General features: G+C 40.9%; 1 protein-coding gene across 2 annotated transcripts in view; it reads right to left on the reverse strand.

Annotated features, from left to right (window-relative positions):
• SFMBT1 (Scm like with four mbt domains 1) overlaps positions 1-7,070 on the reverse strand; it is a 157,391-nt gene that overhangs the window by 149,601 nt on the left and 720 nt on the right. The window contains exon 1 of one of the 2 annotated variants that reach the window (XM_023513023.1): positions 6,173-7,038. The exons of the other annotated variant lie outside the window; for it this stretch is intronic. The gene's annotated coding sequence lies outside the window, so the exon portion shown is untranslated. Of the gene's footprint in view, positions 1-6,172; positions 7,039-7,070 lie in introns of those variants that run through there. 2 annotated transcript variants of the gene reach the window in all.

Raw genomic sequence — 7,070 nt, forward strand, 5'->3', positions numbered from 1 at the left:
AAAAAAAAAAAATTATTTAACTGACAATTGGCAAGTACCAGAGATACAAAGGGGACTGAATGGTACAAAAGGGTTGCATCCTGAGACCCACAAGGCTCTGTCCCTAGCCAGTATGACTTAAGACTCTAGAGACCTTTGACTTTATATTGTCCCTTTCACCTTGCTGTCATGTTCTGTTCTCTTTCATTCCATAACCATTAATAATAACCAAGTGTGTCCAAACTATAACTAAGGACAAAGTGCCCGGCTCTCACAGCTTTGGTGAGCACCTACAGAGGTCTCACAAGGGAGGTAACAAATCCTAGCATACAGGGTTCTGTGACCTCTTTCTTACCTACTGTAATGTCTTTTAAAATTTTTACTTCTTCAAAAAACAATTCTGACACATACTACAACAAGGGTGAACTCTGAAGTCATTATAGTAAACGAAATAAAGCTGTCACAAAATAACACCACAAGATTCCTCTTGCATGAGGTATCTAGAATAGTCAAAATCATAGAGATAGAAATTAGAATGATGGTTGTCAGGGCTGGGAAGAGAGGAAATCACAGTAACTGTTTCATAGTACAGATTTTCAGTTTAGGAAGACAGAAAAAGTTCCGGATGGGTGGTGATGATGGTTGCCAACAATGTGAGTACCTTAATGCTACTGAACTGTGCACTTAAAATGGTTAAAATGGTAAAGTTGGGCAATACCCATAGCTCAGTGGGTAGGGCGCTGGCCACATGCACCAAGACTGGTGGGTTGGAACCCAGCCCGGGCCTGCTAAAACAAAAAAACAGTTGAGCATTGCAGTCAGTGCCTGTAGTCCCAGCTACTTGGGAGGCTGAGGCAAGAGAATCACTTGAGCCCAGGAGTTAGAGCTTGCTGTGAGCTGTGACGGCATAGTACTCTATCGAGGGCAACAAAGTGAGACTCTGTCTCAATTTAAAAAAAAAAGTAGAGTTATGTATCTACCATACCACAACTGAAAAAACAATTGTTTTAAATAGCAAAAAAATTATTTTCTCCTTATTTACCATCCTCTAGACAGGTAATATGTTTGTTTGTGATCATCATCACACCACTCCAACCCATCATCAAACCACTATTTTATGACTCAAGTAAAAATGAGCCAAACTGGTTATCTTAAAATTATGATTCCAAATTACCATATACTATTTTTAATATAGAAAAAGCATGTTTTATAGAAAATGACTAATAAGAAAGAACACTAGCAAACACTCAGAGACAAGAATGCATTCTAGTCTGAGTAGCAAATTAATGTGAGAAAGAATGAAAAGCCCATGTCAACTCACACCACAGTCCTCCCATTGAGCAAATATTTCACCTCAAATACATTTTTTAAAACTCTTCAGGGTATAAAAAATAATAATTTGGAATTCAAATCAAAGCACTCCTTGGTTAACACTTCAAGTTGAGTATCAGCAAGAAAATCTCTTGAAGCATTTTAGTAATTGCTAAATTTCTCATCCTATCTATACTGTCATTTTTTTTCTTTTTTTTGAGACAGAGTCTCACTATATCACACTAGGTAGAGTGCTGTGGTGTCACAGCTCACAGCAACCTCAAACTCTTGGGTGTAAGCGATTCTCTTGCCTCAGCCTCCCAAGTAGCTGGGACTAAAGGTGCCCACCACAACACCCAGATGATTTTGTTGTAGTTGTCACTGTGGTTTGGCAGGCCCAGGTGGGGTTTGAACTCGCCAGCTCTGGTGTATGTGGCCAGTGCCCTCGCTGCTGAGCTAAGGCACCGAACCTATACTGTCATTCTAAATGTGTGACTGTCCCACACTTTTGGCTGCCAACAAACCACCTCCACCTTTTATCAATCCTCTCCAAACACCATCTCAGACCTAAACCCAACTTTCTCAGACAAAGTAGATATTCTCAACTACCCTATCTTCCCCAAATCAGTTTAGTAATTAACCTTTCTCCAGACTAGCAAAAATATCAAAAAGGAACCAATGCAGGCAACACTGTGCACCATGTGAGAAAGGTCACCTTATAGCCTCTCCCTGCACAGTCAAGTGCCCAGTTCCCTGAAGTTTATTAAAACTATCAAACCACAAAGTTCAACAGAGACTTGCATCATTTAATGCAATATATAGACTGTATTTGTCTGTTTTTAAATAACATCCTTGAGTGATCACCTAAGACAATGAGGGCTGAATAAGATTATAAACACTCTCTTGGATAACAGAAAGAATAATTACATACAAATGTTTAGATGCCTCTGAGTTATACAATCAAGCCTGTTAAAAGGGCAGCGCCTGTGGTTCAGTGAGTAGGGCGCTGGCCCCATATACCGAGGGTGGTGGGTTCAAACCCCATCTTGGCCAAGTCAAAAAAATAGCTGGGTGTCGTGGTGGGTGCCTGTAGCTCCAACTACTTGGGAAGCTGAGGCAAGAGAATCACCTAAGCCCAAAAACTAGAGGTTGCTGTGAGCTGTGATGCCACAGCACTCTACCGAGGGTGACAAAGTAAGACTGTCTCAAAAAAAAAAAAGCCTGTGAAAACTTCTGCAATGAAGTCACATAATTTTTTCTATTAATAACTTGTATTTGTTCTTATTCTTCCTCCTAGTTCTGAAAACTTTAAACATGAATTTGCAACAACCTGACCATATCCTTTCTCTTTTAAATAATTTTCCAATAGGGCTACTATTACTTGAAGAATGGTAGAGTCCTTATCAAAATCCCACTCCCCAAAGTCTAATGGTTCAAAATCTCCCAGGTATGGCTTGGCGCCTATGGCTCAAGTGGCTAAGGCACCAATCACATACACCTAAGGTGGTGGGTTCGAATCCAACCTGGGCCCACCAAACAATAATGATGGCTGCAACCAAAAAATAGCCAGGCGTTGTGGTCCCAGCTACTTGAGAGGCTGAGGCAGGAGACTCACTTGAGCCCAGGAGTTGGAGGTTGCTGTAAGCTGTGATGCCACGGCACTCTACCCAAGGGGACAGCTTGAAGCTGTCTCGAAAAAAAAAAAAAAAACTCCCCCAGGTAACCAAAATCCCTGGAGACTTTTGTCCAATTTAACAAATGTATATAGATATTGTTTTCAAATACAAACTCCCTAATTAAATAACAAATGCTACATACTGAAAGAAAAATACCTGGCCATAAGAAAGCTGTACCATTTACTGATTATGTGTTCTTTTACTTTCATTTAAATCTTTCTGAAATATTGATTATCAGCCAAATAATTCCAAATAGTAAAATTTTGGGAAGTTAGCAGAAAAAAAAATTTTTTTGAGACAGAACCTCAAGCTGTCGCCCTGGTAGAGTGCCGTGGTATCACAGCTCACAGCAACCTCCAACTCCTGGGCTCAAGCGATTCTCCTGCCTCCCCCTCCCAAGTAGCTGGGACCACAGGCGCCCGCCACAATGCTTGGCTATTTTTTTGGTTGCAGCTGACATTGTTGTTTGGTGGGCTCAGGCTATATTCAAACCCTCCAGCTCAGGTATATGTGGCTGGGGCCTTAGCCACTTGAGCCACAGGAGCCAAGCCTATATTTGTTAACTCTAATGTTAACATAACATGAACTCATAAAACCAATGAAGTTTAGACAGTTCATCTTTTTTACAGACTTTAGTGTCAAATAATACCCGCTGCTATGCCACCATTCTATAGCTAAGCCAGGTTAGTTATAACTGTGAAAGCAAAAGTGCCTTCTAGAACAGTAAGATAATGCACAAGCACAGTATTTTTAAAGAGAAAAGGAGCCTGTAAAGAAACATATCAAAAAGAGGAAATTTCCTTTTATGGATAATCTGTTTCTCATTTTCTATCTCTTTAGTTGCATTTCTTATTAAAGATTTAATAAATTTAAATTAAATAATCTGATAATGCAAAAGCCAAGAAATCTAAAAAGACCTACACAAAGAAGCAGTGAATCAGTAATATCAATAGCTAAATCATCAATTACTCTCTTCGCTAATGAGGCTGTGAATCTTGGATGGAGTGACCAATCCAGCTTAGCGACTCGCCATCTTAGACAGAGAAAGACAGAATTATTAACAAAATCATTTCAAAAAGAAAAGCTTTGAACTTTGTGGACTATCCCCCATACATCCCTACCACAGGGTTAGAATGTTCCAAACTTTTATCACTTTTATCACACAGATGTCCTTGTGGTTAAAAAAAAAATATGTATATATATATATATATACACACACACACACACACACACACATATATACATATTCAGACCTTTGTTAGGAACTAACAAAATAAGAATTCACTTATAACATCTAACTCTTCCTTTACCTGTAGAAACAAGACAGAGTACAAGTACATAGTAAAAGACATTTGGGAAGGATAAACAAATTGTTATAGTACTTGCTTTAGGAAAGAACTTAAAAAATCAACTTTCCTAGACAGAGGTATATTATAAAAAGGTATCTTAATCATGCTATGCTGAGATAAAAAAAAAATAATAAATCACACCTAACATAATTTTTGGTTATATTTGTTGCTTCCATAGTTAGAGCTTTAATGATTTGATAAACCGGGTGAAATATCCTGCATATATAAATCAAGTTAATTGCTGTCATTTAAAAGGTCGTTAAAGCTTTATATCCACATTCTTAATTTACTGAACTTTAAAAAATCAATTTTCATTCAATTTTCTCAGCAAATTCTAGGCTTTAAGGTACTGATTCATTTACTGACACCATAAATTCTGACTTGTTGGGAAAATTCCTCAATCAGCCTCCAAACCTACTGTCTACAAATATATAGTACTTGTGTTCCAAAAATGGGAAATAACAAATACCATATCCGTGAACATAAGGACTCCCAAGAACTACAGAGCCAAACCTGCAAAGTATTGCCTCAACTGAAGTGACCTGGTGACTAAGAAGTCTCCCAGTTCAGAGTAAGTCAGTCTAGAAGTAAAAACCCTATGATATAATGCATAAGATCATGGCTAAAATGTTTACATACGTGCTGTCCAGTTTAATTACTAATATTGCCCCCTTTGGTGGCCAAAGGGGTCCTGTTTTGAGGCAAAACTCATTTGTGGTGACAGAAGTTGGAATAGACTTACTTGCCTTAAGGAAGGAGAAGTATGGGAGGGATAAAAAGTAGCCTTTGAAGAGGGCGCCATAAGATGTTCTGTATCTTGATCTGGTGTGATTATCAGGGCATATACACATATAAAAAATCACTGGTTGTGACTTTTTAAAACCTTACTGCAAGTTACACCTCAATTAAAAAAATTTTTTTTCTTTTTTTGAGACAGAGTCTCAAGCTGTCTCCTTGGGTAGAGTGCTGTGGCATCACAGCTCACAGCAACCTCTAACTCTTGGGCTTAAGGTATTCTCTTGCCTCAGCCTCCCAAGTAGCTGGGACTACAGGCACCTGACACAATGCCCAAGCGGTTAGAATCCAGCCCGGGCCCACCAAACAACAATGACGGCTGCAACCAAAAAATAGCTGAGCATTGTGGCAGACGCCTGTAGTCCCAACTTCTTGGGAGGCAAAAGCAGGAGAACTGCTTGAGCCCAAGAGTTGGAAGTTGCTGTGAGCTGTGATGCCACAGTACTCTACCCAGGGTGATAGCTTGAGGCTTTGTCTCAAAAAAAAAAAAAAAAGGAAAGAAAAGAAAAGAAAGAAATAACAAATATAATTGTGCCAGCTATTTTGTTTTTCTTGTCATTGTTTTATAGCTGGCCCAGGGCTGGGTTGGAACCCACCACCCTTGGTGTATGTGGCTAGTGTACTGCCGACTGAGCTACGGGTGCCACCAAGAAAAAAATTTTTAAGCACATTAAAATATATGCTTAAATGTTTCTGTTCAAATAACTTACATAAAATCATTCTGGATATAGCTTCCAAGATGTTTTTCCCAAATGTTTTTTAATAAAGATGCACACATTGTCAACATTTTTATGTAGAACCTTTCAAATTCCAGACCGATTTTTTTAAATCTTTCATTTCAAAAAGTCATTGACTTTTAGAACTGAAAGCTCGCAGAAAGATGATCTATTTGTGCTAATTTTACAAATAAGAAAAATCAACTCTACAAAGTGCAAGAAACATACCCTAGATATGGCAGCAAGTCAATGGCAACGTCCTACCCATTTCCTGACCTTAGTCCCTTCATTTCCACCAAGCACTTACTTTTCTGACACTGCAAACAAATCTTAACTCTGAATCTACCTGTGTCCAGCAGGATTCAACAAATGTCTCAAAACACCAGTTAACAGGCCGCAAAGTGTGTGCATGAAGACACATTCATCTTCCTTCATCGTCTCAAGACAGCTGGCAAGTTAGATTACATGTCCAGGCAGTTCACGTTATATGTAATAAAGTATGACATCTTGAAAACGTGGTTCGAGGGAAGTCATATGCAGGGATTCACAAAATCCATCTTACTTCCTTTCAAGTCCCCTTGATGGTTAGTTGGTTCTCAAAAAACGTATCACTGATAAGTAAGATCACAAAACATCACTCGGGGCCAAGAGCAGCACTGCTTTGAGTCACCTGCTAGGAATAGCCCCTCCAAATAAAAGCCAGTCTTCTGCCCTGAGCGTCCCACACCACCTCTGGAGTATAACACGATCTGGAGGTGACCTGCACTTGACGGCTCCGTTTTAGACCCCACGTGAACAGCTGACATCTTGTGACAAACTTAACATACACCCTTTCCGCAGGAATTTATTTCTCTTCTCTCAAGGCGTTTCTGCACCGTACAGAACAGGCCTTGCTTCCCAGGGCACAGCTCGCCTCTCCAAAGCCTCTTTTTCAGCCTCCAAATCAGACTTTACGAAGAGAAATCGAAACGGTGACGGACCTCCTCGGTGGCAGGTCTGGACCCTGACGAGGTCCGCGGGGGTCGGGCAGCGGTTCCCAGCGAGCTGCGGCGCCGGAGAGGCCCGCTCACTTCGCCGCGGCGGCTCGAAGCCACCGGTTGCGGCAGCCGCTAGATGCCCCGCCACCGCGCGGCGGCCGCCTGGGCCCTCCGAAGTTCCACAGGGCCGCGCGGGCCGAGCGCCCAGCCCTCGCTGCGGGTTCGCGCCCCGCCCGGAGCGAGCCCGGGGGGCGGGTCCGCGGGGGC

This window comes from Otolemur garnettii, unplaced genomic scaffold (genome assembly GCF_000181295.1).
Source record: "Otolemur garnettii isolate 467f Iridium unplaced genomic scaffold, OtoGar3 scaffold00032, whole genome shotgun sequence".
Taxonomy (NCBI): domain Eukaryota; kingdom Metazoa; phylum Chordata; class Mammalia; order Primates; family Galagidae; genus Otolemur; species Otolemur garnettii.